The sequence below is a fragment of the Palaemon carinicauda genome, chromosome 20 (genome assembly GCF_036898095.1).
Source record: "Palaemon carinicauda isolate YSFRI2023 chromosome 20, ASM3689809v2, whole genome shotgun sequence".
Taxonomy (NCBI): domain Eukaryota; kingdom Metazoa; phylum Arthropoda; class Malacostraca; order Decapoda; family Palaemonidae; genus Palaemon; species Palaemon carinicauda.
The window spans coordinates 12,724,218-12,748,092 of NC_090744.1; the positions used below are offsets into that span (position 1 = coordinate 12,724,218).

The 23,875-nt window shown below is 40.7% G+C and overlaps 1 long non-coding RNA gene across 2 annotated transcripts in view; it reads right to left on the reverse strand.

Annotated features, from left to right (window-relative positions):
- Positions 1–15,285, reverse strand: part of LOC137660151 (uncharacterized) — a 33,904-nt gene extending 18,619 nt beyond the window's left edge. The window contains exon 1 of one of the 2 annotated variants that reach the window (XR_011047634.1): positions 15,138–15,285. This is a non-coding gene — a long non-coding RNA (uncharacterized lncRNA). The remainder of the gene's footprint in view (positions 1–15,137) is intronic. The other variant, XR_011047635.1, reaches the window with a different exon arrangement.
- Between the last annotated feature and the right edge of the window lie 8,590 nt (positions 15,286–23,875).

Sequence of the window (23,875 nt, forward strand, 5' to 3'; positions counted from 1 at the left end):
CTTAAGCATCCTCCCAGCGAAAAAACCTGCAATCCTAGAGTTCGTGAACTCCTTTTAGGACTATGCCCCCCCGGGGGAGTCTCCCGTGCCATCTGTTCCTGACAGGAGGAAACTACAATTGGACACCTTGTCCCAGTTGTCGTAGCCGATAACTTAGGCCGACGTGGTTGAAAGAAAAGGGAGCTGGAGTCCTGCAGAGTCTGGAAGAAAGCGCCTTGGAGGAGTGAAACCGGAAGTCGATTTACTCCGCACAGCAGATGTTTAAGTCTCTGTCCTTGGGCAAAGACAAAACTCTTCTCAAGGATGGAAGGGTGTCTGAGGTCGTTGACCTCCATAGATGAGACACCCGAAGGAAGCCTTCAGTCAGTGCGTCCAGATGGTACAACATCGAGCTTGTCCGCAAGTAGATACTTAACGACGAAAGGCCAAGGTGCCTGAGCTCGAGAGGAGGAAAGTACCCTTGATCTTCCTGTAGCTTCCTTGAACCAAACCTCGGGCCGTAACCGAGGAGGGAAAGAACCTGGTAAGCTCCCAGAGGAAGAGGTAAGCAGACACCCCTTGTCCGATGGAGAAATCTTCAACGGAAAGCCCCCCCGCCAAAAATCCTTCCAGGGCGGGAGAAGGAGAGAGTACTCGTGCAGGAGAGGGGACCCTCGAGACCGACCTCTTGGGAACCAACTTCGCCCTGGGGGAAGTCACCACGAAGTCCACTCCTCTCTTTCTCTTCAGCGTAGGAGAGACAGCCGCTGGTTTGTTACCCTGGCCGGTGAGTGCTGGTTTCATAAACCTCATTAACGCCCGTGCCAGCGGATCAAACCATGTCTGCTGCTCCAAGGACACAAGAGTCCGAAATCCTCGCTAAGGTGAAAGGGATCGGGCGATCCTTTGGAGAGGACACGACGGTTCCTGCCTGAAAAGAAGGTGGGAAGAATGCTGTACTGACCTGTCTTCGTCCTGCACTACCAACCTGTGCTTGGATGGAGGTGATCCCGAGTGCCGCCTAGGAGCACGCGTCCCTGCTGCTACCACCGGCTGTGGAATTCGCCGCGAACTATGGTCGCGCGAGGGCGAACGGTCGCGCAAAGGCGAATGGTCGCGCGGGCGCGCAGGCGAGTGGTCGCGCGGGCGCGCAGGCGAGCGGTCGCGAGGGCGCGCAGGCGAGCGATCGCGCGGGCGCGCAGGCGAGCGATCGCGCGGGCGAGCGATCGCGCGGGCGAGCGATCGCGCGGGCGAGCGATCGCGCGGGCGCGCAGGCGAGCGATCGCGCGGGCGCGCAGGCGAATGGGCGTGACGGCGAGGGATCGTGCTGCCGCGTAGGTGAAGAAGATCGCTGGCGGTAAGCGATGGCGAGCAGCCTGTGTAGGTGAATGATCGCGTGATAGGGTGCGATGGTGATCAGCATCCGCAAGAGGGCGAGCGTTCAGGGTTGTGCGATGAGGAGCAGCATGCGTAAGCGGGCAATCGTGCAGGGTTGTGCGATGGCGAGCAGCATGCGCAGGTGAATGATCGCGTGAAAGGGTGCGATGGTGATCAGCATCCGCAAGAGGGCGATCGTTCAGGGTTGTGCGATGAGGAGCAGCATGCGTAAGCGGGCAATCGTTCAGGGTTGTGCGATGGCGAGCAGCATGCGCAGGTGAATGATCGCGTGAAAGGGTGCGATGGTGATCAGCATCCGCAAGAGGGCGATCGTTCAGGGTTGTGCGATGAGGAGCAGCATGCGTAAGCGGGCAATCGTTCAGGGTTGTGCGATGGCGAGCAGCATGCGCAGGTGAATGATCGCGTGAAAGGGTGCGATGGTGATCAGCATCCGCAAGAGGGCGATCGTTCAGGGTTGTGCGATGAGGAGCAGCATGCGTAAGCGGGCAATCGTTCAGGGTTGTGCGATGGCGAGCAGCATGCGCAGGTGAATGATCGCGTGAAAGGGTGCGATGGTGATCAGCATCCGCAGTTGAGGGTCGCGCGATGGCGATCAGCATCCGTAGTTGAGGGTCGCGCGATGGCGATCAGCATCCGCAGTTGAGGGTCGCGCGATGGCGATCAGCATCCGCAGTTGAGGGTCGCGCGATGGCGATCAGCATCCGCAGTTGAGGGTCGCGCGATGGCGATCAGCATCCGCAGTTGAGGGTCGCGCGATGGCGATCAGCATCTGCAGTTGAGGGTCGCGCGATGGCGATCAGCATCCGCAGTTGAGGGTCGCGCGATGGCGATCAGCATCTGCAGTTGAGGGTCGCGCGATGGCGATCAGCATCCGCAGTTGAGCTAGTAGCTGGCGAACCATGTTCCTTCAGAAGTGTTGGAGAACGTTGGCGTGCCAGCTGTAACACACGTGGGCGATCCGGAGATCGCTGGCGAGCTGATGATCGCTGACGATCGCTGGCGAGATGATGATCGCTGACGAGCTGATGATCGCTGACGAGCAGAAGGCTACGCGTGGAAGCCTGCTCAAAGAAGAAGAGTCCTTGACCCCGACCTGAACCGAAGTTCTAGATCGCGAGGGCGAACGTGGGCGCACAGGGCACGTAACAGGAACCGCAGGGAAGATCATCTTGAAAGCGCTGACGAACAGGAGAGCGCTGACGAACAGAAGGGCGCGCAGGGAAACCCTGACACGCAAGGGAAGAACCCCCGTGGGGGCAACCCTTTGCCCCGAAGGGATCGATGTCCGCCGGGAGACTGATGTCCGTCGGAAGACCGCTGTCCGTCGGGAAGACCGTTGTCCGTCGGGAAGACCGTTGCCCGTCGGAAGACGAGATTAGACTGCTGTCCATCTGCACCAAGACGGAAGATCGAGAAAAAGAAGTTGTAGGCTGCAAACGGAGATTCAAAAAGGCGCCTCAAGCACCCTTATAGGGAGATGAGAGGCCCTTACGACGAGGCGGACGGAGGGCCTTACGGCGAGGGAGGCCAACAGCAACAGCAACAGAAGAAACCTCCGAAGAGGAGTCTCTATGAGTGTACTCTCTCGCGAACGACAGAGAAACACTTCGTGGAAGAGACTGGTCAGCCAGTGACCTAAAAGGGGCAATCCTCCGAAGAGGAGCCCCTGCAGTTGCCCAGCCCCTTGAGCGAAACTGCAGGTGCGACCGCTCAGCACCAAGAGCATAGTCGCACGAAAAAAAGGCAAGAGAAGAACCCCCCAAAAGAGGAAAAGCTCAAGCCTGGACAGGAAAAAACTTCCCTCGGAAGGAAAGTTATCCGCCCAAGGAGGCAAGCCTCCTGACTGTTCTAAAATGAACTGGAGAGCTGTCCGTCGACACGGGAGTACTACCAGTAGAAGGAGACACGCCCCTGACGACAATACAAGGGGGGAGGCAGCAACAGCCGAATCCCCAGGACTCAACCAGACAGCTCACACCGTTGCTATATTACAGAAACGAACTAGATCGGTAACTGTAAAAAAATAAAACAAATAATATTAGTACACATTCATTCCCCCGGGAAGGCTCCGAAGAGGAATCCCGAGGAAAAGGAACAAGAATTACACAACAGGCACGTGCCCTCACAACCACTTACACTCGCGGAAGGAGAGCTGTAACCAAAACAGAATTATAACAATTATAATTATGTAACTATGTAATTATGTAATTTAAAAAATGAATGAACACTAAAGAAAAAAACGAAAACCCCGAAAGGAATCGTTTTACAAGCTGAAAAATTAACAACTACAATTAGATTCATAAACTAATTGAGACAAAATGTACGGCGTAGCAACCCCACCCACACGGGAAGGAAGCTACAAGGGCGTAGTAAAACATAGTAAAAGGGTGAACGACCTCAAGAGAGAGAGAGAGAGAGAAAGACCGAAGTCAAACTCGATCGCAACCCATAAAATAGGCCGTGGTGGCCTAACTGCCGAGGCCTCCACGTAGATATCGTACACTACACACACACATCTGAAAAGGAAACTTACTTATTTCTATACTCAAATATATATACAAACATGAAAACATGTTTACATATATATTGAGTAAAAGAAAAGTAAGCGATTAAGTAAAGACAAAACAGACAATGGCTGCCAAGCGAGGACCAAGACAGAGACGTCTGTCACAGTCCGAGCCAAAAGTGAAAGTGAGTATTCACCTGTGTGTGAGGGGGAGGAGGGGTAGCTAGCTACCACTCCCCTACCCCCCCGCTAACTAGCGCGGGGGTAATACACCCTCGTTAAATTCTAATGGCTCGCCATTTCAGCTACGCTAAAAGTAATAACCCTTTGTAAATAGCGTGGTTTGTATTTCGGTTACGGAACAAATAAAGTTCTGAAATAAAATGTAACAAAATTATCAATTCTGAAGTTTCCTGAAAAAATATTAATTATAAGGTTTCCTGAAAAATTATACTACAGGGAAAATTATATATGACAGTCTCTGATGACTTAATGACGATGAACACCACGACGACGACTGACAAACTTGATGACGAAGGCGACAAACAGCGTCATCCGAGAGGGACTCTCACGGAGGGCTCCCTCACTGCCCCTCTAGGGTAGACACAATGGGAGGAGACCCCAAACGAGGTTGTCCCGGCATTATTAGGGCGCTACTTGTACTCTACTTCTTGTCCTTCGAGGCTGACCCCTAAAATCTCTTTTAAACTACTACTTCTGCCTACCAAACCTCACACACAGGGAGGGCGACCACTCCCGACACACAAAACAAAGAGATTAATTCGAACACGAGTGACCTCGGCTCGAAGGACAGAGACTGCGAGAATCTGTCTCCTCCGAGGACATGAAGGAGTTGCAACGGCGTCCTTCACGGCCCGGAGTGGCATATGGTTGGACCTCACAGGTAGGCACACCTGAAAAAGAAAAAGCGAAAAGAAATTAATTCCCGACAGTTTAGGTTAACGGGAGAGTGAGACACGTCTACACCCGACCGAGCCGAAATAAAAAGTGACTGTTAATCACTAGTGCTGTCTGAAGCAGTGGGTAAACACAACACTGTCACTATTAAACTAGATTTAAATGTTTGAGTGGAGACAACGTTGGTTGCTATAGGAAACATGGTTTCGGGCCAGACCCCTCTGAATTAACCATAGCACGATATTCAAACCCCAATTAATTGTCAAAAGAATTTCATTCAATTGAGAATGTGACAAAAATAACCTAAAGAAAAGAACTACCTCTACTTTCTACCTCTGCCCACGTCTTCGTTAGCTCTAGTTGTCTCGTCTACATTGTCAAAAACTTTTTCCTTTCTTTACATTCCCTTTCTTTTATGTTTTTGTACATTGTGTGTTACATGAAACATTAGGTAGAGTATGCAATATAGAGTACAGTATGTAATATACTGTACTGTATATAAATCTGACATCCGACACATCATAGGAACACCTCATTTGTAACCTGACAACCTCATGTTTAATCCCTGTATTTGGGCGATGAATAATAAAAGGCATCCGGTGATCAATGCCCAATACCTTTGGTACAAGATACACATAAAAGACTTTCATTAAATTTGCTTTGAGCTATAAAACACTTTTTTACCTCTCTAATTTCACCTAAAACCATAATTGTAATCTAGGCCAAATTAGGTGGAACACCACAGGTGAAAACACCGCTTAATTTCTTCACTATCCAAGCCAAAAATGTGATTAAATTGACATCTTTGAAAGAGTTTTTAGGTTTTCCTCGTGAAACATGAGATTTTAGGAGTTTTCTCATGTATTTTAAGTCAGTATTGAGGACACTTTCTGATAGGGGGAACTATGCAAAATTCTTGGTCGGATAGAGATGAGATCCCCAGATACTCCTAAGAAAGTAGTTCGAGGTAAGTACTCCGTGTTGGAACAACTATGTTTTAGATTTCTCATGAAATTTCAAAATATCACAGCAATGACTACTAAACAATAATTACTTCAATAAATTTAGGAAAATATTCACGGTTACTTCCTCAGCAATAGTGAGTACTGTAACACGTTTCCCTACCAAACCAGCTTAGGACTCTCTCCACCTTATTCATAGGGGGTTTCAACCCCAACCCCAATAAATTTAGGAAAATATTCACGGTTACTTCCTCAGCAATAGTGAGTACTGTAACACGTTTCCCTACCAAACCAGCTTAGGACTCTCTCCACCTTATTCATAGGGGGTTTCAACCCCAACCCAACTCACCTATGCTGGCCTAGGACACTTATTATTGTTCAGTGGCTACTCTCCTCTTGCTAAGGGTAGACACAGTATAGCAAGGCCAGTAAGGACATGCAGACGCAGGTTAAGGGAAGAAGGGGAGGTTAGGTTAGGCCATATAACTTTGATCTTCAATATAAAACGGGGTATCTTTGTCGACCCGTATCAGACTATCTATAACTGCTCTAAAAATTGATCCTTAAGCCCACATAGATTACCGATGGCTATATTTGCTTCAAAGTAATTTAATGACAAGTCTCATAATTAAAAAAAAAAGGAGCCTTTGTATATCAGCGGCCAGTTCCTCCGATTTGGATTAAATATTGACATCAACTATTACATTTCCCCCCCTTACCTAACCTACAAGCCATGTCATTACCTACTCACCTAATGGGGGGGGGGGGTTTGTTACGCCCCTGCAACCCCCTTCCACTGCCGTATCCAAGGTTAGCCGTAATCATACGTACAGGTGGCCGCACACCCCTCAGAGAAAATATACAATACTTCATCCAAAAACAACCTATACGAGAAAAAAAATCTGGGTAAATATATGACTAATTTCCAGCCAAATACCATCCCATATATTGTTTCTACTTGCTTCCTTTTTTTTTCTTTACCATTTCCAACCATAATTTGGGGCACATTACTCGATTATGGGCTTGATGGGGAACACAGCATGCCCAGTAACTCCTAAAACCTGTCTCCCAAAATTAAACAATGACATGCAAGTTATTACGCCCCTCTCCCCTTTGAACAAAACTAAGGTTGTAGCTTTCCTAATAATAATAAGGAACATTACGCACTCAGTAGAGTGCAGACCTCCCTTGCGGAAGCTCATTTCTCGACCTCTTGCTCCATCTTGACCCAGACCTTTGACCTTAACATGTATCAATTCGTGTGGATTTTCATACTCTTTTTATGAACCAAGTTTGAAGCCACTGTGACACTGATAACCAAACTTACAGCTAATTACGTAAATTGGACATTCTACCAGAATTTAATCATTTCTGGCTTTCTACATAACAGTTGATCCCTGCAGGTTTCATTACTACAAGATTAAAATTGTGGCCAGGAAGCTGTTCACAAACAAACACACAAACAGGGGATAAGACGGTAAGACGTAACCTCCGTCAAACTTCGTTGGCGGGGTAAAAATACCAAACTAGCCATTTTGCTAGTAAATAAAGTATTATAAATAAATCAAAATCTGTAAGTGCAAATTGTTCGGCCACCAGACCTGCTCACAGAAAATGGGAATCCTTCCTAACCATATCCATCATCTAACACACTTAAAACCATATGTTTATAGTGGTACACCCCCTTGACACTTATCGATTCAGTTCTTTGCTCATTTTTAGGGTTGGAGTGGCCTATTAGGTAACGTCATTGACTGGTGATCGCTAGACTGGAGTTCAAGTCCCGCTCAAACTCGCTAGTTCCTTCAGTAGCTGCAACCTTACCATCCTTGTGAGCATAGTTGGGGGAGCCCACAGGTCCACCTGCTGAGGCATCAACATCCATTGCCTGGCCCTCCCTGGTATAGTAAGTCTCTAGGGCAATGCCCCCGTCTCTTGCCTCGGCCATTCATGAGCGCCCTTTAAAACCTGGGTAAGTGAGTCTCTCGGGCAATGCCCCCGTCCCTTGCCTCGGCCATTCATGAGCGACCTTTAAAACCTGGGTAAGTCAGTCTCTCGGGCAATGCCCCCGTCCCCTGCCTCGGCCATTCATGAGCGACCTTTAAAACCTGGGTAAGTCAGTCTCTCGGGCAATGCCCCCGTCCCCTGCCTCGGCCATTCATGAGCGACCTTTAAAACCTGCGTAAGTCAGTCTCTCGGGCAATGCCCCCGTCCCCTGCCTCGGCCATTCATGAGCGACCTTTAAAACCTGCGTAAGTCAGTCTCTCGGGCAATGCCCCCGTCCCCTGCCTCGGCCATTCATGAGCGACCTTTAAAACCTGCGTAAGTCAGTCTCTCGGGCAATGCCCCCGTCCCCTGCCTCGGCCATTCATGAGCGACCTTTAAAACCTGCGTAAGTCAGTCTCTCGGGCAATGCCCCCGTCCCCTGCCTCGGCCATTCATGAGCGACCTTTAAAACCTGCGTAAGTCAGTCTCTCGGGCAATGCCCCCGTCCCCTGCCTCTGCCATACATGAGCGACCTTTAAAACCTGCGTAAGTCAGTCTCTCGGGCAATGCCCCCGTCCCCTGCCTCTGCCATACATGAGCGACCTTTAAAACCTGCGTAAGTCAGTCTCTCGGGCAATGCCACCGTCCCCTGCCTCCGCCATTCATGAGCGACCTTTAAACCTGGCTCCCCTCACTCGGTATCTACCATCTCCTTGCCCATCTGTACTGGCAAATGATAAGCGCCACACTCCACACGTTAGCCAAGCGGCCACGTATTGTAGCTGACAAATCTTCTGTTACTATACCACCTACACTAACCGATTTCAGTTCATAAATTGGTTTTATTATAGTTTATTTCAGGTTACCGTAACCTAGGGGGAAAACTTTTTTTCTATAGAAAAAGGTATGTTCTCTTTAAAAATTGACACTCGTTCCTCTTGGAAATGAATAGTTTCAGAAATATATATATATATCTATATCCGCCGATAATGGGGGACCCCTAGCGGGAACTTGGGGTTTTGGGTTGAGAAAACATACTGGGTAAACGGTATATAAACGTAAAACAAGCCTTTTCTTCTCTATACATTACCTTCTTGAATGTATAGTAAACCGATGAAAAAATACACTAATTATCTACAGTATATCCTATACTAACGGTATATTTTTCATTTATTTGTCGACATTCTACGGGTCGGGTGTAGTCGGTCTCGTTCGTTCATTTGTACATAGCAGTTTTCGATCTTCTACGCATAAACTCCGCCTCCACCAATACGATTATTTCTTCTCTTATAACCCCGGAGTCAATTCTTTTCTCTCATGCTGTCCCCTCAATTCTTTCATCCCTCTATATTTACTGTCCAATCCCTTATCAAACTTTACTTCTCGCTATTTCTTCCCCTGCCAACTTGCCATGGGCCAGTGCGGCAGGGTATGGCCCACAATCTCCCCAAATGAGTTACCACCACAGACAAAATTCGGCCGTTCCTGTTGGGTCAGCGGATTTAAATCAAGGCCCAACCACACAGTCTGATTTGGATAGGGACTGTGTGCTGTAAAAGTGACTATCCAACCCTAAAACAGTGCTTAACATTGCTACGTACAATGTAAGAACCCTCTCTGAAGAGATACACCTGAGTAGCCTGGAAACCGAGATTATGAACATCAATTGGGATATTATCGGAATCTCCGAGATGAGAAGACCAGGTGAGAAAATCCAAATGCTTAAAAGCGGACACTTGCTTTACAACTGTGGCAAGGAAAGCAAGCAAAATGGTGTTGGATTTCTCATAAGCAAACCTTACACAGCAACATTGAGAAGTTCACAGCCACATCAGACAGAGTTGCTAGTGTCACTCTTAGAATTTCAAAGCGGTACAGACTAACTATCATACAGGTATATGCTCCCACATCATTGTCATCCCAAGAGGAACTGGATAACTTTTATGATGACCTATATACCACTCTAAATAACAACAAAGCCCATTACATCATCATAATGGGGGATTTCAATGCTAAAATTGGAAAAGGGAATGAGGATTGCGTTGGCAAATTTGGATATGGGGAGAGAAATGAAAGGGGAGATGACTTGATAAATTTTGCTGTAGCACATAACTTCAAGATCATGAACACATTCTTTCAAATGAGTGAAAACAAGAGATGGACATGGCGAAGCCCAAACCATGAAACACGTAATGAAATAGACTACATACTGGTAGACAAACATAGTTAAAAATGTTGATGTCCTGAACCAAGTCAATGTAGGCAGTGATCACAGGATGGTAAGATGCAAAGTCCAAATCAACACCAAACAAGAAAGGCAAAAACTATTCTTCTTAAGACCAGAACATATCAAAGTACCTGAAGCTCTCAAATCTACATTTCAGATAGAGTTAAAAAAGCGCTACGAGATTCTTGGAAATTTAGAAGACCAATACAGTAATGAAACTGATCTTGAAAACTTGAATAATAACATTATTATCCCCCTGAAAGAAGTAGCAAAGAAGTTCCAGGACACAAAACCCTCTGACAACAGCAAATTCTCGGAAGACACAAAGAACCTCATGAAAAAACGGAGAAATCTCAAGGCCCCCATCAACAGTGAGGGAGAAAATTGAAGCAGCAGAACTAAACAAAACTATACAGAAAAGCAACGAGAAGACCTAAGCAATAGGATGACAAAAATAATTGAAGATGTCATCAAACAAGGCAGAGGGTTTAAAACAGCAAAAAGAAAACTCGGCCAAGGGAAGCTGCAATTCACTGGGGTGCTAGAAGAAGACGAATCCCTTACAACCAACCGTGATGGAATAGCTATGCGAGCAAGAGAGTACTACCAAAAGCTTTACTCCTCAGAAAGACCTCGTTACCATCTTCGTGAAAGAGCAAATCAACACCCATCTCATCACTTTCCAGAGATCACAGCAGGCGAGGTGAGACTAGCTGTCAAGCAAATGAAGAAAGGGAAAGCACCGGGACCAGATAACATCACGTTAGACCTAATAGCAGATGCTGATGAGCCAATCCAGGTCAGACTGGCACGACTATTCAATGAATGTCTGAAGAAGAGCAAAACGCCAGAAGAGTGGAATAAAGCTATCCTCATTCTACTCTACAAAAAAGGCGACCCCAGGGACATGAACAACCAACGGCTAATCAGCCTCCTTAATGTTATTTATAAAATTTTCACCAAAGTTATCACCAACCGAATTGTAGGAAAGCTTGATGAAAATCATCCAAGGGAACAAGCGGGCTTTAGAAGAGGCTACTCCACAATTGACCATCTACAAACAGTAAACCAAATCATTGAGAAAGCAAATGAATATAAGATACCACTAGTAGTAGCACTTGTAGATTACACCAAAGCATTTGACTCTGTTGAAACTGAGGTGGTCATGTCAGCGCTGGAAGAACAGGGAGTTGACTCAGTTTACATTAATGTACTCTGTCACATCTATGACCATGCAACATCATTTATTCGTCTCCACTAGGACTCTGAACCATTCCAACTCAAGAGAGGTGTCAGACAAGGTGACACTAGCTCACCCAAACTGTTTACTGCCTGCCTGGAGAGAGCTTTCCAACAACTCAACTGGCAAGAAAAAGGAATAAAAATAGATGGAGAATATCTAAGTCACCTAAGATTTGCTGATGACATCATTATCATTGCTCACACCAAAGAAGAGCTTCAACATATGCTCACCGAGCTAAATGAAGCAAGCAAATCAATTGGCCTCCACATGAACTTCCAAAAGACCAAAGTCATGAGCAATAAATATACTGAAAATGCAGATGACATACTTGAAATTGAAAACCAACAAATTGAGGAAGTGGACAACTACTTCTACCAAGGGCAACGAATCTCTCTACATGACGCCTGTAAAGAGAGCGAAATAAAAAGAAGAATAACCCTCGGTTGGCAAGCGTTTGGAAGAGCCAGTACAGTGTTAAAAAATAAGAAGATTCCTATCATCTTAAAAAGGAAAGTCTATGATCAGTGTATCCTCCCCACTGTCACCTATGGGGCCGAAACTTGGAATCTAACAAAAAAGCTTTCCCTTAAATTACGAACAATGCAGAGGGCACATGAGAGAATTATGCTAAATCTAACATGGAAGGATAGAAAAACAGCTAAATGGATACGTCAAAAAACTAAAGTAATGGATATCCTTGAAACCATTAGCAAGCTCAAATGGAACTGGGCGGGGCACATTGCTAGGATGACAGACAACCGATGGATATCACGAACAACCTTCTGGACACCCCGAGGATACACAAGAAACCGAGGAAGACAAAAAACCCGCTGGCGAGATGACTTAGACCAACATAAGCTACAGTGGCACAGAATAGCTTGCGATAGAAGTCTGTGGAGGAACCTGGGGAAGGCCTACATCCAACAAAGGACTTTTGAAGGCTGAAATGATGATGATGATGATGATGATAGCCCCTACCAATTTTCCCACTACGTCATTTTACCTGCCACATTCAAGTATTCTACCTCACCCCGTTTATTCAAGTATTTCACTTGATCCAGTACAAATACACCATTCCTTTTATGTAATACCCACATATACATTTTACATTTGACCTAAGAATTACACGTTTTATTATTCTTCCTCTTATAAAATCACCTCAATTTATATTCCCATTAAATATTCATTACACACTCCATTTCATCTTGCTATTATTCCTTTATACATTTTGTTATTATCTTGTCATGCCCAAATTTCACATAAATACTTACTCTGGACAAGTTTCCCATTCTAGCTCATTCATGTTTACTCTCTAGACTCCGTTGTTTTTCCCACGAACCCATACGTATGGAAAGTTTGCCCCTTTCCTTCTCTCTTCAAGTGATCTCTCCATACCGTTCTCAACAAATCCTTCTCCGTGGAAACCTTTGACCAAGTCAGGTCTTTGTTAGTTCAAGCGAAGTCTTTTAGCGTATTCTACGATGGAAGTTATAGAAACTTGTAGCGGCTGCAGTATTCCGTACTTAAAAGCTTTTCCTAAATTTCATGGTGGATTCTTTGATGCGTCATCCAATGTTGATAACTTTCTTAAATCTCATAATGTAATACCCCAGCGTTTAATGTCCCAAGCGCTGTTCGTGGCTATCATACGGGAAAGATATTCACGTCTACTACTGCAATATTGAAACTAAGATAGCTAAGACAAAGAAGAAACGGCCATGTGGATATACAGTTACTGCCTATAACGGTACATTTTTAGAAAAGTCACCTCGCCCCATGGAAGATAATTTTATTTGTTAACCATTTCTTACTTAAATATTGGGATCATGATACACTAAAACCAGCATCGATTGGCGAAGTTTCTGTTCGGAGGTTACGGAATACTTTTTCGATAATCAAGAGGCGACCGGTGGTGACGGTATAGTTGTTGAAATAGACGAATCCCATTCTGGAAACGCAAAATACAACCATGGGAGACCGTTAAGCGCCAAATAAGTCTTTGGGGGTATTAAACGTAAGAAATTTCTTAGGGGTGAATGCAGTACGTTGGGACAGGTAAGATAAGAATACGGCAGTCTAAGGATACAGCTCCTAGGTTAGGTTAGGTTGAGAACCTTAGGTTCGGTTGGTTAGGTTAGGTAGGAAACATTCGGTTAGGTGATGTTCTGGTGACTGTAAAATGTGGTTTTTATAATCCCTTATACTTCCCCTCCCCCTCTACTAAACATGACGCTGCGGCCCTAATTCCTCTAATTCAACAATATATAAAGCCACGTGGCGTAATTATTAGCGATAAGTGGTCTGCCTACAACACACTTTCTGATATAGGTTACTCGCAAACTGTAAACCGCTCGGAACATTTCGTCGACCCCAAAGACCCAACCATCCATACCGAAAATACAGAACGGCTCTGCGGAGAAGTGAAGGAGTGGGTCCATAGACCTGGAATGAAGACTGATTATTTCAGGCAATATTTTCCAGGTTTTTCTTTACCCACTACTACCCAGCATACTTTATTGCACATCTTTCTTATTGCCAGTCTCCGATACAGCAACAGCCAGGGGACCCCCAAACGACCCACAATGCCCGACGTCCCAGTCACAAGACCCCAGTAATTAACAACTTACCACGTCCCATTCATAGAAGTTAAGTCATCACAGTCACAACACCGATGACCTACAAGCTTTGTCGTCCCAGTCATAAAAGTCATTAATTTCATTTTAATATGTTACTTTTACTATTTTTTCAGCGTGCGCAGCTCAACATTACTGCTTGCCAGTACATACGAGCTGAATGTTTTGTTTTCTTGCGAGCGAAGCGAGCCAGTGGCAGAACAAAAAACAATTATATTTAGCGTAACATTGCTAATGTTAGCGTGCGCAGCTCAACATTACCACTTGCCAGTACATACGAGCATGATGTTCATGTTTTCTGGCGGCGGAACAAGAGCCATTATATTTAAACATTTTAACAAATTATGTTTTCCTAATAACATGATTTAACTGATTTTCACCTTCATTTCAACCATAACAACACCCAGTTCGGCTACTCTAAGTTCGTCAAACTGGTTGTTCAGTTTGTATGCGATCGAAACGATTTTTGCAACAGGAAAAAATATATTTTCCGTTAGAAATGCTACCCTGTGGACTTGTAAAACTTTACCCATAATTCCATCTCTTCGTTTCATGAAGCTCCGATAATTAATTCCACTTACAGAAAATGGACATACCTGTATATTGTATCTTAAAACTGAGTCAAGAAACATGAGCGTCAAACTAACACCCCCCAGGAACAGCTATTGAAGACAAGGTAATCAAGTCAGGTTAGGTCTAATGCCTTAAACTATCATCTTTTTGACTAGTGAATTTCTTTGCATATAAATTAAATGACAAATCATTAAATTAAAGAATATAAATTTTACCTTAGCATAGAAAACGGGATGAACCCATTTTCTTCTGATTAGCCCAAGTCGGCTTGACCTATTTTAGTTAATTTTCATTTTCAACTAATTTTCAATGATCTAAACCAGATATGTAGAATCCTCATATTTTATACGTTTAATTATGTATTTACTTATATACCCAAGTATTATAAGGCTATACAAGCCACTTATAGGCCACCTGACCCCATACTGCCAATAGAACCGTACCAAACATTTCTGCATTACAAAAAAATTACACAATTGCACAGTAAAGCACCGGGCTTATTCATACCTTACGCATAACATCCAAATGCAAAAAATACCGGTCAAATAGCACAGTCAACAGTACCGGTGTTAATAATTGGTATAACCGGTTCGACCAATTTAACAACTGCCGGCTTGACACCTGTCAGCCATATTGACTCCCTGAAGTACTTCTCGCGTTAACTCATGTTAATTTTCGAAATACCACAAAATTACGTGGCAAATATAATTACCTGTAATTCGCAGACTCTATCTCAATTACACTGATAGAAATAAAGATGAGGAAACTGTTTTAAAAGAGCTTGAAAGGAGGAGGTGGGAGGTGGCGGTCAATCAAACAGCCATTGTTGTTCTCCTCAAGCGAGGAAGAAGTTCCAATACTTCTCCATGGCGGGAATTTAAATTTAATCTTCTCATCTTTAATATTTACCACAGTAAATACCGATTTTATAGCTTCTAGAGAGAGAGAGAGAGAGAGAGAGAGAGAGAGAGAGAGAGAGAGAGACAATACTTCTCCATGGCGGGAATTTAATTTTAAGCTTAAATCTTCTCATCTTTAATATTTACTACAGTAAATACCGATTTTATAGCTTCTATATATATATATATATATATAGAGAGAGAGAGAGAGAGAGAGAGAGAGTCAAAGTCAAAGTCAAAAACCTTTATTCCATTATAAAATGGTTATTCTGTTACATAACAATATAAATTATTTACATAAAATTCACAAAATTGGAGAGAGAGAGAGAGAGAGAGAGAGAGAGAGAGAGAGAGAGAGATATTAATATACTTTTTAGAAGAGTTGCAATGTATGTTTGTTTGTTTGTTACTATTATGGTTAAAATAATCATAATAAGTGACAATTACCATTTATCGCAAAGACTATTTTACGCAATGCATGTTCAATGTAAACATAGAAATATAAAATATATATAATTATATATATTTTCTTTGAAGTATGGTCCAAATATTTACGTTTTTTTCCCAATAATTATGAGGAAAAATTCAAATATATGAAAATTCCTGGCAACTTCTCATAATATTATCTATTGTATAAAAATTATATTTCTCTTTTATAAAAAATAATTTTAATGAAAATTATTATTATTAGTAGTAGTAGTAGCCAAGCTACAACCCTAGTTGGAAAAGTAAGATGCTTAGCCCAAGGGCTCCAATAGGGAAAAATAGCCCAGTGAGGAAAGGAAAGAAGGAAATAAATAAATGATGAGAACAAATTAACAATAAATCATTCTGAAAACAGTAACAACGTCCAAATAGATATGTCATATATAAACTATTAACATAAAAAACAGAAATGTTATATGTAAACTATAAAAAGACTCATGTCAGCCTGGTCAACCTAAAAACATTTGCTCCAACTTTACACTTTTGAAGTTCTGCAGATTCAACTACCCGATTAGGAAGATCATTCCATAACTTGGTCACAGCTGGAATAAAACTTCTAGAATACTGTGTAGTATTGAGCCTCATGATGGAGAAGGCCTGGCTATTAGAATTAACAGCCTGCCTAGTATTATACGAACAGGATAGAATTGTCCAGGGAGATCTGAATGTAAAGGATGGTCAGAGTTATGAAAAATATTATGCAACATGCATAAGGGATACCACTGAAGAAATATTAGTTATGCAACATATGAATAATCTTTAAATGAATGAAAAATCATTTCTATAGATATTTGATCCTCAAAACCTACAATATTTCAAGTTTTTTTCGGATTTTGGATTTACCTTCGAAATTTTACATGGGAAATAAAACTAAAATGGCCGCTCATTTTGATCATATTTGTGTAAATAGTGAAATGAACAATTTCACATCTACTGTAGGTATATACAAGTTAAATTTCTATCATTAAACCAGAAATTAATCAAAATAAATAGAATAGCTAGTGACTCATATTCGAACTTAGCTGATAGCTATTGTGTAAATGTTAAAAATAAGCATATTAAATTAATTTCGATTAATGAAATCACTTAAATTAAACTCTCTCTCTCTCTCTCTCTCTCTCTCTATCTCTCTCTCTCTCTCTCTCTCTCTCTCTGTGTGTGTTCCAGAGTTTTATCTCCTCATTCCAGTCTCTCTCTCTCTCTCTCTCTCTCTCTCTCTCTGTGTGTGTGTGTGTGTGTTCCAGAGTTTTATCTCCTCATTCCAGTCTCTCTCTCTCTCTCTCTCTCTCTCTCTCTGTGCTCCAGTTTTATCTCCTCATTCCAGTATCTCTCTCTCTCTCTCTCTCTCTCTCTCTCTCTCTCTCTAAGCGAAAACCGAAAAATTTTGTACAACCTGAATCTAATTAACTTTTAAGGGATTTTACCAATTTGTTTTTGGTAAAATTAAAACCAGACGAATTCTGTAACTTGGTTTGTACCAAATAATAATAATAATAATAATAATAATAATAATAATAATAATAATAATAATAATAATAACATCTTCAAAATGTCTTTTTATTACAGTGAAATGGAATATCAATAGTACAGAATACTAATTATACTAACAATTATCATTTTAACGACGCTATTAATGAGTCTATATTTAATAAAGGAAAATCTAAATAGCTTAAACAATAGCTAATTAACTATTGACGATGATAGCCTTAAGAAAAATGTTTCTAAGAGGTCTTTTTCATAGCATTTTTAATATATATTTTTTTTCCTCACGACCTATGTTTTGACCGAAAATGAAAATAATTTTTTTTTGCAATGAATAATTAAGATTTCCAGTGACCATTCCTTTATTATTCGTTTTTATGTCGATAATATATATAAATTTCATAATTTTCCGTATCACTTATTATATTGATAAAAGGAAGAGATTCGAGACTTATTATATTTCAGGAATTCAGACAGTGAATCTATTAGGGTAGAAGAGACTCTTTAGCTATGGTAAGCAGCTCTTCTAGGAGAAGGACACTCCAAAATCAAACCATTGTTCTCTAGTCTTGGGTAGTGCCATAGCCTCTGTACCATGGTCTTCCACCATCTTGGGTTAGAGTTCTCTTGCTTGAGGGTACACTCGGGCACAATGTTCTATCTTATATCTTATTTCTCTTCCTCTTGTTTTGTTAAAGTTTTTATAGTTTATAAATTGATATTTATTTCAATATTGTTAATCTTTAAATATTTTATTTTTCCTAGTTTCCTTTCCTCACTGAGCTACTTTCCCTGCTGGAGCCTCTGGGCTTATAGCATCCTGCTTTTCTAACTAGGGTTGTAGCTTAGCAAGTAATAATAATAATAATAATAATAATAATAATAATAATAATAATAATCAAAATGGACAAATAACACGTAAGCACAATAAGGAACCACAAAACTACGTTCTACAAGTGAATCATGTGATATTGGTGGAAGCGAATTGTCCTCCAATACTAAAGGACAGGGTAAAAAAAAAGACAGAAAAGACCAATACAGGATGAACACAGGAAAATTTACCAATATAAGGACTGTAGAATTTTTATTTGTATCTTAAGAACTAATTAACCTTGTTTAATTTGCCAGAAATCATATTCGGGTTTGGAACATTTTCGTACCAATGATGGAATCTTCAACTAGACATATCCCACTTAGGAGCAATCTGAAGGAAAGGGAAAGTGAGTTGTCCGGTCAGAGAAGGCAACAAAGACGAATCCAAAGGACATCCACTGTTGCAGCGAAATTGAGAGGCAACACATGAGATTGCATGGTTATTATCCAACACAAGAAACCTTTTACAGATGCGGAGATTCTTAAAGAATGTTTTTTTGGCATGCAGAGAGAAAATATATTTGGGTTTCAGTAATGAAGATGCCATTTTTAAACAAATCAGAGGCTTACAACTATTTGATGCAACAATACATTCGTCGTCAGTTAATTAAAGATCTATCAGCATTGCATTGGACGAAGGCACAGATATTTATAATGTTGCACACTTATGTATTTGGGTACGATTTCCAAAAAAAAGACTTATTGCACAATTAGAGTTTCTTCTAACAATAACCAGAAATGGTGTAAGAAAATTTTGTATGTGCAATGACGGTGCCCAAAACATGATACATCTAGTTTAACATATTTTTTATAGAATGTCCTTTATTCAATTCTTTCCTCATTGTGGCAATTATTCTGTTCTGATTATCATTATCATTACCTGCTGAGCTACAACCCTAGTTTGAAAACTAGGATGCTATATTCCCTAGGGCTCCAACGGGGAAAATAGCTCAGTGAAGAAAGGAAATAAGGAAACTACAAGAGAAGTTAACAATTACGATGAAATATCTTAAGAACAGTAACATTAAAATATTTTTTTTTTCATGTAAAAACTATAAAATCTTTAGAAAAACAAGAGGAAGAGAAACAAGATAGAATAGTGTGCCCTAGTGTACCCTCAAGAAAGAGAACTCTAACCTAAGCCAGTGGAAAACCATGGTACAGAGGCTATGGTACTATCCATGACTACAGAACAAGGGTTTGATTTTTCGTTAGAATTATATTTTTCGTTAATCAAAACATTAATTTTTCAATAAAAAATTAGTTACCAGACTTCAATACTCTGTACCTATATGTTTACCTCTAATAAACGAAACTTCCACAACTGTAATGCAATTGGTTTCTCGGGAAGTAAATTCTATTGTTACAAGGGCCTTTAATTATCGTCAGTTTCATGAGCTACTGGCTGAATATGAGACTGAATATTGAGATTTAGTGGTACATAATCAAGTGAGATGGTTATCTCCAGGTTGAGTGCTTTGAACGCTTCGCAAGTCTCCTGCTTACTAATTTTGTGTTCACTGCCAGGAAAGAAATAGTTGAACCAGAAGCGAAGGATCTTTAATGGATAATATGTATGCATGTATGTATGTATGTATGTATGTATATATATATATATATATATATATATATCTATGTTTAATAATAATAACGATAACAAAAACAAAAAGAATAATAATAATAATAATAATAATAATAATAATAATAACCCTTTCTTGTTAAACCCCAAATGATTAACAATCAAATATAACATTATTTGTACAATGCCCATATATATATATATATATATATATATAAGAAGATTCCTATCATCTTAAAAAGGAAAGTCTATAATCAGTGTATCCTCCCCACTGTCACCTATGGGGCCGAAACTTGGAATCTAACAAAAAAGCTTTCCCTTAAATTACGAACAATGCAGAGGGCATATGAGAGAATTATGTTAAATCTAACACGGAAGGATAGAAAAACATCTAAATGGATGCGTCAAAAAGCTAAAGTAATGGATATCCTTGAAACCATTAGCAAGCTCAAATGGAACTGGGCAGGGCACATTGCCAGGATGACAGACAACCGATGGACATCACGAACAACCTTCTGGACACCCCGAGGATACACAAGAAACCGAGGAAGACAAAAAACCCGCTGGCGAGGTGACTTAGACCAACATAAGCAACAGTGGCACAGAATAGCTTGCGATAGAAGTCTGTGGAGAAACCTGGGGAAGGTCTACATCCAGCAAAGGACTTTTGAAGGCTGAAATGATGATTATGAATGATATATGTATATATATATATATATATATATACATATATATATATATATATATACACACACACATATATATATATATATATATATAAATATATATACATATATATATATATATATATGTGTGTGTGTGTGTCTGTGTTTAAAATCACAGGGAAACGTGATGCTCAGATGAAAAAGAAACACAGGGAAAATGGAAATATGAAATATAAGATTAAGTCCTGACTAGTTTCGTGATACTTTTCACTGATTTTTTTTTCCTCCTGTCTTTTCACAACGGTTTTCATATTTACCGTCGTGAAATATTTCATTATTATAAGCCTAAATTTTAATTCCCTTCTATTTACCTGTTCATATTATTTACCATTTCCAATCTATAAATTTTTTTAATTTTATGAATGCTAATCCTGTCAATCATGCTGATCCTGATGAGAACTTTGTAGATTATGTGAATGCAGCCGATCTATTTTCCTGTAAATATACCATTGATACTTTTAATGATTCTCTCCCTGATCATATGCGGCAATGCCTTTAGCTAATAAGCCTTGACATTATAAAGTTTTAAGAAAAATCGCGACGAATTTATTGGTTATTTGAAAAATTGCAATCATGAATTTGACATTATAGTGCTAACTGAAACTTGGGCTAAGCAAGAAACACATTGCATGAATTCACTTCCAGGGTTTAATGCTTTTCATAATTATCGATGAGTTATTATTATTATCATTATTATTATTAATTGCTAAGCTACAACCCTAGTTGGAAAAGCAGGATGCTGTAAGCCATGGGGCCCCAACAGGGAAAATAGTCCAGTGAGGAAAGGAAACAAGGAAAAATAAAATATTTCAAGAGCAGTGACAACATTAAAATAAATATTTCCTAAATAAACTATAAATACGTCACTAAAACAAGAGGAAGAAAAATAAGATAGAATAGTGTGCCTGAGTGTACCCTCAGCAAGGGAACTCTAGCCCAAGACAATTTTGAAAGTGCCGGGGCAACAGTTTCTGTTCCCGATTCCTCTCATTCTGCCGTTATCTTAGGTATATACAGGCGTCCTGGAGGTGACGAAAATATGTTTTTTGACTCTCTAGAGGCGGTATTAAGAAGTCCAGGTATCTCTTCTGGGAGTACTGTTGTCACAGGGGATTTTAACATCTGCCTAATGAGGGAAGGGGAAAGCGAGACCACACGGAGACTGATCAACACAATGTTAGTAACTCTGGGATATTTTTAGCGGATATCACTGATCATTCCCCAATTTTCTGTAGCCTTTTATTGCCTGCACTAAGCAACATAAATGACAGAATAAGAATTCAATTTAGAGACATGAGCCAAATTAATGATAGAAAATTTACAGAACTACTCCGGGGTAGAGACTGGTCAGCAGAATATGGTCACGCCTCCTTAAATCCTCACGTAGGTGTGACCTCTTTCAGTGACAAAATTGACAGTTTCTTCAATGAGTGTTTTCCCCTGAAAACAAAATTTGTTAGTGTTAAAAGATTGATGAATAGGTGGCTTTCCAAAGGACTTCTTAAATCAATTAATATTAAACATAATCTGTACAGAAGAATGAAATTGGGTAATTATAGTAGCCAACAGTACAATAACTATTGTAATCTGTTATGTACATTAATACGCAAGGCAAAGAAAAACTATTTTGAGAGTACTTTTGACCAACTCCGTAGAGATGCCAAAAAATCTTGGGACTTAATCAACTCGTCACTAAGGCCGGGCAGAAAAAAGAGTAGCTCACTCAGAAAACTGATTCGAAACGGGGAAACCATTACTGACACTAAACAAATTGCAAATGCTTTTAATCTTCATTTCTCTACAATAGGCGTTACTCTAAGGGATGCTTTACCTCAAAATATTAACTTAGATTTCCGTACCTATTTGCCTCCCTCAAATCAGCAGTCTATTTTTTTTACCCCTTCATCTCCATTTGAAGTGATGAACATTATAAAAAAACTGAAAAACAAAAAAGCAAATATTCATTCTCCTCCTACAAGATTATATAAGAACAATGCTAACCTACTTGCCTTTCCTATATCTATGCTATTCAACCGTTGTTTAGATGCTGGTATTTATCCTGACATTTTGAAAATTGCATGTGTGACTGTGTTACACAAATCCGGTGATATATCAGATGTTAATAACTATAGACCAATTAGCTGCCTTCCTTTGTTGAATAAAATATTTGAAAAACTATTGTATAGTCGACTTTACTCTTTCTTCAATAGTTGTAACATTTTCTCTACGTGTCAGTATGGTTTCTTACGAGGCGTAAGTACTAGTGATGCCGTTCATGACCTCCTTGAAAATATCTATAATGCAATGAATAAAAATGAATACCTTGGTGCGGTTTTTTTGGATTTGAGCAAAGCCTTTGATACTGTGTCTCATGATATACTACTTCAAAAGCTGGAACATTATGGTATACGAGGCAATGCACTACTCTTACTCCAATCCTACCTGACAAATCGAAAACAATTTGTCACGCTCGATGGTCATCTTTCAGAGACTATGGATGTCAAAATAGGTGTCCCCCAGGGATCAGTCTTAGGACCGTTATTTTTCCTCATCTATATTAATGATTTGCCTCGTTCAGTTGGCAGATTAAACTCCATACTTTTTGCCGATGACACCACGCTCCATCTTTGTCATAAAAATATTTATTCTCTTTGTAATTCTTTAACTGCTAACTTAAATAATGTTAAAAATTGGTTACTATCGAATAAATTGACCCTAAATGAGAGAAAAACATATTTCATAATATTTTCTTTGCGCAAAGTTCCCGGTAACATAAGAGTTGCAATAGGAAATCACACTCTTGACCAGAAATCCAGTGGAAAATTTTTAGGAGTAATGTTTGACAATAAATTAACCTTCAGTAAGCATGTGGATATGATAGTCAATAAAATTTCCAAAGTTATAGGTATCATATATAGGCTGAAGGATTATTTCCCGCTATATATATTAAAACAACTCTACCACTCTTTAGTATCTCCTCATCTAAATTACTGCATTACAGCGTGGGGGAGTTGCAGTAGAAACGTCCTGCAACCGCTAATCATTATGCAAAAAAAACTGGTGAGAATAATAACTTCGAGTGATTATTTAGCTCATACATCACCTCTATTCCGGTCTCTCTCGATTCTGAAGTTGGAGGACACCTACAAACTCTCCTTAATGAATTTGATGTTTCAAACACTTTCGCTGCATAAATATCCATCCATTAGACAAAAAATAATTCAGGTCCAATCAGCACACCAATATGGAACAAGAGACTCTAACTTAACTCTTCCCTTCGTACGTGTAAAGAAATGTGAACAGTTTTATCTCTATCAGGGAGTTAAACAATGGAATACTCTGTCTGTTTATCTTAAGGCATTGCTTAGCAGTCGATCTTTTAAAAAATCATATACTAATCTGTTAT